General features: G+C 43.6%; 21 non-coding genes and 1 pseudogene across 21 annotated transcripts; all 22 read right to left on the reverse strand.

Annotated features, from left to right (window-relative positions):
* Positions 1–30: 30 nt before the first annotated feature.
* Positions 31–149, reverse strand: LOC123735003 (5S ribosomal RNA). Its single transcript, XR_006765188.1, has one exon. It is a non-coding gene; the product is annotated as a 5S ribosomal RNA (ribosomal RNA).
* Positions 150–288: 139 nt separating this feature from the next.
* On the reverse strand, positions 289–407 carry LOC123734269 (5S ribosomal RNA). The gene has a single exon (XR_006764568.1). It is a non-coding gene; the product is annotated as a 5S ribosomal RNA (ribosomal RNA).
* Positions 408–816: 409 nt separating this feature from the next.
* LOC123735004 (5S ribosomal RNA) lies at positions 817–935 on the reverse strand. Its single transcript, XR_006765189.1, has one exon. It is a non-coding gene; the product is annotated as a 5S ribosomal RNA (ribosomal RNA).
* Positions 936–1,073: 138 nt separating this feature from the next.
* LOC123735005 (5S ribosomal RNA) lies at positions 1,074–1,192 on the reverse strand. The gene has a single exon (XR_006765190.1). It is a non-coding gene; the product is annotated as a 5S ribosomal RNA (ribosomal RNA).
* A 139-nt stretch (positions 1,193–1,331) lies between these two features.
* LOC123734181 (5S ribosomal RNA) lies at positions 1,332–1,451 on the reverse strand. The gene has a single exon (XR_006764481.1). It is a non-coding gene; the product is annotated as a 5S ribosomal RNA (ribosomal RNA).
* Positions 1,452–1,860: 409 nt separating this feature from the next.
* On the reverse strand, positions 1,861–1,979 carry LOC123735006 (5S ribosomal RNA). The gene has a single exon (XR_006765191.1). It is a non-coding gene; the product is annotated as a 5S ribosomal RNA (ribosomal RNA).
* Positions 1,980–2,118: 139 nt separating this feature from the next.
* On the reverse strand, positions 2,119–2,237 carry LOC123734724 (5S ribosomal RNA). The gene has a single exon (XR_006764909.1). It is a non-coding gene; the product is annotated as a 5S ribosomal RNA (ribosomal RNA).
* Positions 2,238–2,646: 409 nt separating this feature from the next.
* Positions 2,647–2,766, reverse strand: LOC123734332 (5S ribosomal RNA). Its single transcript, XR_006764631.1, has one exon. It is a non-coding gene; the product is annotated as a 5S ribosomal RNA (ribosomal RNA).
* Positions 2,767–2,905: 139 nt separating this feature from the next.
* Positions 2,906–3,024, reverse strand: LOC123735007 (5S ribosomal RNA). The gene has a single exon (XR_006765192.1). It is a non-coding gene; the product is annotated as a 5S ribosomal RNA (ribosomal RNA).
* Positions 3,025–3,163: 139 nt separating this feature from the next.
* LOC123734182 (5S ribosomal RNA) lies at positions 3,164–3,283 on the reverse strand. Its single transcript, XR_006764482.1, has one exon. It is a non-coding gene; the product is annotated as a 5S ribosomal RNA (ribosomal RNA).
* Positions 3,284–3,692: 409 nt separating this feature from the next.
* Positions 3,693–3,811, reverse strand: LOC123734529 (uncharacterized; annotated as a pseudogene).
* Positions 3,812–3,948: 137 nt separating this feature from the next.
* On the reverse strand, positions 3,949–4,066 carry LOC123734428 (5S ribosomal RNA). Its single transcript, XR_006764727.1, has one exon. It is a non-coding gene; the product is annotated as a 5S ribosomal RNA (ribosomal RNA).
* Positions 4,067–4,205: 139 nt separating this feature from the next.
* Positions 4,206–4,324, reverse strand: LOC123734190 (5S ribosomal RNA). Its single transcript, XR_006764490.1, has one exon. It is a non-coding gene; the product is annotated as a 5S ribosomal RNA (ribosomal RNA).
* Positions 4,325–4,733: 409 nt separating this feature from the next.
* LOC123734333 (5S ribosomal RNA) lies at positions 4,734–4,853 on the reverse strand. Its single transcript, XR_006764632.1, has one exon. It is a non-coding gene; the product is annotated as a 5S ribosomal RNA (ribosomal RNA).
* A 139-nt stretch (positions 4,854–4,992) lies between these two features.
* On the reverse strand, positions 4,993–5,111 carry LOC123735008 (5S ribosomal RNA). Its single transcript, XR_006765193.1, has one exon. It is a non-coding gene; the product is annotated as a 5S ribosomal RNA (ribosomal RNA).
* Positions 5,112–5,250: 139 nt separating this feature from the next.
* On the reverse strand, positions 5,251–5,370 carry LOC123734183 (5S ribosomal RNA). The gene has a single exon (XR_006764483.1). It is a non-coding gene; the product is annotated as a 5S ribosomal RNA (ribosomal RNA).
* A 409-nt stretch (positions 5,371–5,779) lies between these two features.
* LOC123735009 (5S ribosomal RNA) lies at positions 5,780–5,898 on the reverse strand. The gene has a single exon (XR_006765194.1). It is a non-coding gene; the product is annotated as a 5S ribosomal RNA (ribosomal RNA).
* A 139-nt stretch (positions 5,899–6,037) lies between these two features.
* LOC123735011 (5S ribosomal RNA) lies at positions 6,038–6,156 on the reverse strand. Its single transcript, XR_006765196.1, has one exon. It is a non-coding gene; the product is annotated as a 5S ribosomal RNA (ribosomal RNA).
* Positions 6,157–6,295: 139 nt separating this feature from the next.
* Positions 6,296–6,415, reverse strand: LOC123734184 (5S ribosomal RNA). The gene has a single exon (XR_006764484.1). It is a non-coding gene; the product is annotated as a 5S ribosomal RNA (ribosomal RNA).
* A 409-nt stretch (positions 6,416–6,824) lies between these two features.
* On the reverse strand, positions 6,825–6,943 carry LOC123735012 (5S ribosomal RNA). Its single transcript, XR_006765197.1, has one exon. It is a non-coding gene; the product is annotated as a 5S ribosomal RNA (ribosomal RNA).
* Positions 6,944–7,082: 139 nt separating this feature from the next.
* Positions 7,083–7,202, reverse strand: LOC123734334 (5S ribosomal RNA). The gene has a single exon (XR_006764633.1). It is a non-coding gene; the product is annotated as a 5S ribosomal RNA (ribosomal RNA).
* A 139-nt stretch (positions 7,203–7,341) lies between these two features.
* Positions 7,342–7,460, reverse strand: LOC123734725 (5S ribosomal RNA). Its single transcript, XR_006764910.1, has one exon. It is a non-coding gene; the product is annotated as a 5S ribosomal RNA (ribosomal RNA).
* Positions 7,461–7,500: the final 40 nt, after the last annotated feature.

Below are 7,500 nucleotides of genomic sequence, written 5' to 3' on the forward strand. Positions count from 1 at the left end.
AAATAGTGCAAGAGCACACCGTGGACAAAATGCTTACAGCACCTGGTATTCCCAGGCGGTCTCCCATCCAAGTACTAACCAGGCCCGACCCTGCTTAGCTTCCGAGATCAGACGAGATCGGGCGTACCCAGGCTGATATGGCCGTAAGCGAGAATCAATCTCTTGCTACAACATATATAGTCAAAGTGAGTCTGATAAAACAGACATTTAGTCAATTCATCATTAAATGCTTACTACAAGGCAGTGTTGCTGATGAAATAGTGCAAGAGCACACCCTCGTGGACAAAATGCTTACAGCACCTGGTATTCCCAGGCGGTCTCCCATCCAAGTACTAACCAGGCCCGACCCTGCTTAGCTTCCGAGATCAGACAAGATCGGGCGTACCCAGGCTGGTATGGCCGTAAGCGAGAAACAATCTCTTGCTACAACATATATAGTCAAAGTGAGTGTGATAAACAGACATTGCATTTTCACCAATTAGATAAGCAGCTTGAACTTTGTGTCACTGAAAAAGTAGAAGAAATTACAAACACTGTTCCCATCACTTTTTAGCACAGGTAGTTGGATAAAATACAAACTTTATTTCCTTTCATCATTTGAACAGGGCAAAGGAGCATAAAGCACACACAAGCTGCATTCAGCAACAATATTCTTGTTTGTCTTATAAATACAAGGCAGATGCTAATTGAAAACACAAGGAAATTTGATCCTATTAAAAAGGCAGGAAGCTGCATTTAGTCAATTCATCATTAAATGCTTACTACAAGGCAGTGTTGCTGATGAAATAGTGCAAGAGCACACCCTCGTGGACAAAATGCTTACAGCACCTGGTATTCCCAGGCGGTCTCCCATCCAAGTACTAACCAGGCCCGACCCTGCTTAGCTTCCGAGATCAGACGAGATCGGGCGTACCCAGGCTGATATGGCCGTAAGCGAGAAACAATCTCTTGCTACAACAATATAGTCAAAGTGAGTCTGATAAAACAGACATTTAGTCAATTCATCATTAAATGCTTACTACAAGGCAGTGTTGCTGATGAAATAGTGCAAGAGCACACCCTCGTGGACAAAATGCTTACAGCACCTGGTATTCCCAGGCGGTCTCCCATCCAAGTACTAACCAGGCCCGACCCTGCTTAGCTTCCGAGATCAGACGAGATCGGGCGTACCCAGGCTGATATGGCCGTAAGCGAGAAACAATCTCTTGCTACAACATATATAGTCAAAGTGAGTCTGATAAAACAGACATTTAGTCAATTCATCATTAAATGCTTACTACAAGGCAGTGTTGCTGATGAAATAGTGCAAGAGCACACCCTCGTGGACAAAATGCTTACAGCACCTGGTATTCCCAGGCGGTCTCCCATCCAAGTACTAACCAGGCCCGACCCTGCTTAGCTTCCGAGATCAGACGAGATCGGGCGTACTCCAGGCTGGTATGGCCGTAAGCGAGAAACAATCTCTTGCTACAACATATATAGTCAAAGTGAGTGTGATAAACAGACATTGCATTTTCACCAATTAGATAAGCAGCTTGAACTTTGTGTCACTGAAAAAGTAGAAGAAATTACAAACACTGTTCCCATCACTTTTTAGCACAGGTAGTTGGATAAAATACAAACTTTATTTCCTTTCATCATTTGAACAGGGCAAAGGAGCATAAAGCACACACAAGCTGCATTCAGCAACAATATTCTTGTTTGTCTTATAAATACAAGGCAGATGCTAATTGAAAACACAAGGAAATTTGATCCTATTAAAAAGGCAGGAAGCTGCATTTAGTCAATTCATGATTAAATGCTTACTACAAGGCAGTGTTGCTGATGAAATAGTGCAAGAGCACACCCTCGTGGACAAAATGCTTACAGCACCTGGTATTCCCAGGCGGTCTCCCATCCAAGTACTAACCAGGCCCGACCCTGCTTAGCTTCCGAGATCAGACGAGATCGGGCGTACCCAGGCTGATATGGCCGTAAGCGAGAATCAATCTCTTGCTACAACATATATAGTCAAAGTGAGTCTGATAAAACAGACATTTAGTCAATTCATCATTAAATGCTTACTACAAGGCAGTGTTGCTGATGAAATAGTGCAAGAGCACACCCTCGTGGACAAAATGCTTACAGCACCTGGTATTCCCAGGCGGTCTCCCATCCAAGTACTAACCAGGCCCGACCCTGCTTAGCTTCCGAGATCAGACGAGATCGGGCGTACCCAGGCTGGTATGGCCGTAAGCGAGAAACAATCTCTTGCTACAACATATATAGTCAAAGTGAGTGTGATAAACAGACATTGCATTTTCACCAATTAGATAAGCAGCTTGAACTTTGTGTCACTGAAAAAGTAGAAGAAATTACAAACACTGTTCCCATCACTTTTTAGCACAGGTAGTTGGATAAAATACAAACTTTATTTCCTTTCATCATTTGAACAGGGCAAAGGAGCATAAAGCACACACAAGCTGCATTCAGCAACAATATTCTTGTTTGTCTTATAAATACAAGGCAGATGCTAATTGAAAACACAAGGAAATTTGATCCTATTAAAAAGGCAGGAAGCTGCATTTAGTCAATTCATCATTAAATGCTTACTACAAGGCAGTGTTGTTGATGAAATAGTGCAAGAGCACACCCTCGTGGACAAAATGCTTACAGCACCTGGTATTCCCAGGCGGTCTCCCATCCAAGTACTAACCAGGCCCGACCCTGCTTAGCTTCCGAGATCAGACGAGATCGGGCGTACTCCAGGCTGATATGGCCGTAAGCGAGAAACAATCTCTTGCTACAACATATATAGTCAAAGTGAGTCTGATAAAACAGACATTTAGTCAATTCATCATTAAATGCTTACTACAAGGCAGTGTTGTTGATGAAATAGTGCAAGAGCACACCCTCGTGGACAAAATGCTTACAGCACCTGGTATTCCCAGGCGGTCTCCCATCCAAGTACTAACCAGGCCCGACCCTGCTTAGCTTCCGAGATCAGACGAGATCGGGCGTACCCAGGCTGATATGGCCGTAAGCGAGAAACAATCTCTTGCTACAACATATATAGTCAAAGTGAGTCTGATAAAACAGACATTTAGTCAATTCATCATTAAATGCTTACTACAAGGCAGTGTTGTTGATGAAATAGTGCAAGAGCACACCCTCGTGGACAAAATGCTTACAGCACCTGGTATTCCCAGGCGGTCTCCCATCCAAGTACTAACCAGGCCCGACCCTGCTTAGCTTCCGAGATCAGACGAGATCGGGCGTACTCCAGGCTGGTATGGCCGTAAGCGAGAAACAATCTCTTGCTACAACATATATAGTCAAAGTGAGTGTGATAAACAGACATTGCATTTTCACCAATTAGATAAGCAGCTTGAACTTTGTGTCACTGAAAAAGTAGAAGAAATTACAAACACTGTTCCCATCACTTTTTAGCACAGGTAGTTGGATAAAATACAAACTTTATTTCCTTTCATCATTTGAACAGGGCAAAGGAGCATAAAGCACACACAAGCTGCATTCAGCAACAATATTCTTGTTTGTCTTATAAATACAAGGCAGATGCTAATTGAAAACACAAGGAAATTTGATCCTATTAAAAAGGCAGGAAGCTGCATTTAGTCAATTCATCATTAAATGCTTACTACAAGGCAGTGTTGTTGATGAAATAGTGCAAGAGCACACCCTCGTGGACAAAATGCTTACAGCACCTGGTATTCCCAGGCGGTCTCCCCATCCAAGTACTAACCAGGCCCGACCCTGCTTAGCTTCCGAGATCAGACGAGATCGGGCGACCCAGGCTGATATGGCCGTAAGCGAGAATCAATCTCTTGCTACAACATATATAGTCAAAGTGAGTCTGATAAAACAGACATTTAGTCAATTCATCATTAAATGCTTACTACAAGGCAGTGTTGCTGATGAAATAGTGCAAGAGCACACTCGTGGACAAAATGCTTACAGCACCTGGTATTCCCAGGCGGTCTCCCATCCAAGTACTAACCAGGCCCGACCCTGCTTAGCTTCCGAGATCAGACGAGATCGGGCGACCCAGGCTGATATGGCCGTAAGCGAGAAACAATCTCTTGCTACAACATATATAGTCAAAGTGAGTCTGATAAAACAGACATTTAGTCAATTCATCATTAAATGCTTACTACAAGGCAGTGTTGCTGATGAAATAGTGCAAGAGCACACCCTCGTGGACAAAATGCTTACAGCACCTGGTATTCCCAGGCGGTCTCCCATCCAAGTACTAACCAGGCCCGACCCTGCTTAGCTTCCGAGATCAGACAAGATCGGGCGCACCCAGGCTGGTATGGCCGTAAGCGAGAAACAATCTCTTGCTACAACATATATAGTCAAAGTGAGTGTGATAAACAGACATTGCATTTTCACCAATTAGATAAGCAGCTTGAACTTTGTGTCACTGAAAAAGTAGAAGAAATTACAAACACTGTTCCCATCACTTTTTAGCACAGGTAGTTGGATAAAATACAAACTTTATTTCCTTTCATCATTTGAACAGGGCAAAGGAGCATAAAGCACACACAAGCTGCATTCAGCAACAATATTCTTGTTTGTCTTATAAATACAAGGCAGATGCTAATTGAAAACACAAGGAAATTTGATCCTATTAAAAAGGCAGGAAGCTGCATTTAGTCAATTCATCATTAAATGCTTACTACAAGGCAGTGTTGTTGATGAAATAGTGCAAGAGCACACCCTCGTGGACAAAATGCTTACAGCACCTGGTATTCCCAGGCGGTCTCCCATCCAAGTACTAACCAGGCCCGACCCTGCTTAGCTTCCGAGATCAGACGAGATCGGGCGTACTCCAGGCTGATATGGCCGTAAGCGAGAAACAATCTCTTGCTACAACATATATAGTCAAAGTGAGTCTGATAAAACAGACATTTAGTCAATTCATCATTAAATGCTTACTACAAGGCAGTGTTGTTGATGAAATAGTGCAAGAGCACACCCTCGTGGACAAAATGCTTACAGCACCTGGTATTCCCAGGCGGTCTCCCATCCAAGTACTAACCAGGCCCGACCCTGCTTAGCTTCCGAGATCAGACGAGATCGGGCGTACCCAGGCTGATATGGCCGTAAGCGAGAATCAATCTCTTGCTACAACATATATAGTCAAAGTGAGTCTGATAAAACAGACATTTAGTCAATTCATCATTAAATGCTTACTACAAGGCAGTGTTGTTGATGAAATAGTGCAAGAGCACACCCTCGTGGACAAAATGCTTACAGCACCTGGTATTCCCAGGCGGTCTCCCATCCAAGTACTAACCAGGCCCGACCCTGCTTAGCTTCCGAGATCAGACGAGATCGGGCGTACTCCAGGCTGGTATGGCCGTAAGCGAGAAACAATCTCTTGCTACAACATATATAGTCAAAGTGAGTGTGATAAACAGACATTGCATTTTCACCAATTAGATAAGCAGCTTGAACTTTGTGTCACTGAAAAAGTAGAAGAAATTACAAACACTGTTCCCATCACTTTTTAGCACAGGTAGTTGGATAAAATACAAACTTTATTTCCTTTCATCATTTGAACAGGGCAAAGGAGCATAAAGCACACACAAGCTGCATTCAGCAACAATATTCTTGTTTGTCTTATAAATACAAGGCAGATGCTAATTGAAAACACAAGGAAATTTGATCCTATTAAAAAGGCAGGAAGCTGCATTTAGTCAATTCATCATTAAATGCTTACTACAAGGCAGTGTTGTTGATGAAATAGTGCAAGAGCACACCCTCGTGGACAAAATGCTTACAGCACCTGGTATTCCCAGGCGGTCTCCCATCCAAGTACTAACCAGGCCCGACCCTGCTTAGCTTCCGAGATCAGACGAGATCGGGCGTACCCAGGCTGATATGGCCGTAAGCGAGAAACAATCTCTTGCTACAACATATATAGTCAAAGTGAGTCTGATAAAACAGACATTTAGTCAATTCATCATTAAATGCTTACTACAAGGCAGTGTTGCTGATGAAATAGTGCAAGAGCACACCCTCGTGGACAAAATGCTTACAGCACCTGGTATTCCCAGGCGGTCTCCCATCCAAGTACTAACCAGGCCCGACCCTGCTTAGCTTCCGAGATCAGACGAGATCGGGCGTACCCAGGCTGATATGGCCGTAAGCGAGAATTAATCTCTTGCTACAACATATATAGTCAAAGTGAGTCTGATAAAACAGACATTTAGTCAATTCATCATTAAATGCTTACTACAAGGCAGTGTTGTTGATGAAATAGTGCAAGAGCACACCCTCGTGGACAAAATGCTTACAGCACCTGGTATTCCCAGGCGGTCTCCCATCCAAGTACTAACCAGGCCCGACCCTGCTTAGCTTCCGAGATCAGACGAGATCGGGCGTACTCCAGGCTGGTATGGCCGTAAGCGAGAAACAATCTCTTGCTACAACATATATAGTCAAAGTGAGTGTGATAAACAGACATTGCATTTTCACCAATTAGATAAGCAGCTTGAACTTTGTGTCACTGAAAAAGTAGAAGAAATTACAAACACTGTTCCCATCACTTTTTAGCACAGGTAGTTGGATAAAATACAAACTTTATTTCCTTTCATCATTTGAACAGGGCAAAGGAGCATAAAGCACACACAAGCTGCATTCAGCAACAATATTCTTGTTTGTCTTATAAATACAAGGCAGATGCTAATTGAAAACACAAGGAAATTTGATCCTATTAAAAAGGCAGGAAGCTGCATTTAGTCAATTCATCATTAAATGCTTACTACAAGGCAGTGTTGTTGATGAAATAGTGCAAGAGCACACCCTCGTGGACAAAATGCTTACAGCACCTGGTATTCCCAGGCGGTCTCCCATCCAAGTACTAACCAGGCCCGACCCTGCTTAGCTTCCGAGATCAGACGAGATCGGGCGTACCCAGGCTGATATGGCCGTAAGCGAGAAACAATCTCTTGCTACAACATATATAGTCAAAGTGAGTCTGATAAAACAGACATTTAGTCAATTCATCATTAAATGCTTACTACAAGGCAGTGTTGCTGATGAAATAGTGCAAGAGCACACCCTCGTGGACAAAATGCTTACAGCACCTGGTATTCCCAGGCGGTCTCCCATCCAAGTACTAACCAGGCCCGACCCTGCTTAGCTTCCGAGATCAGACGAGATCGGGCGTACTCCAGGCTGATATGGCCGTAAGCGAGAATCAATCTCTTGCTACAACATATATAGTCAAAGTGAGTCTGATAAAACAGACATTTAGTCAATTCATCATTAAATGCTTACTACAAGGCAGTGTTGCTGATGAAATAGTGCAAGAGCACACCCTCGTGGACAAAATGCTTACAGCACCTGGTATTCCCAGGCGGTCTCCCATCCAAGTACTAACCAGGCCCGACCCTGCTTAGCTTCCGAGATCAGACGAGATCGGGCGTACCCAGGCTGGTATGGCCGTAAGCGAGAAACAATCTCTTGCTACAACATATATAGTCAAAGTGA

Source organism: Salmo salar, unplaced genomic scaffold (assembly GCF_905237065.1).
Source record: "Salmo salar unplaced genomic scaffold, Ssal_v3.1, whole genome shotgun sequence".
Lineage (NCBI taxonomy): Eukaryota > Metazoa > Chordata > Actinopteri > Salmoniformes > Salmonidae > Salmo > Salmo salar.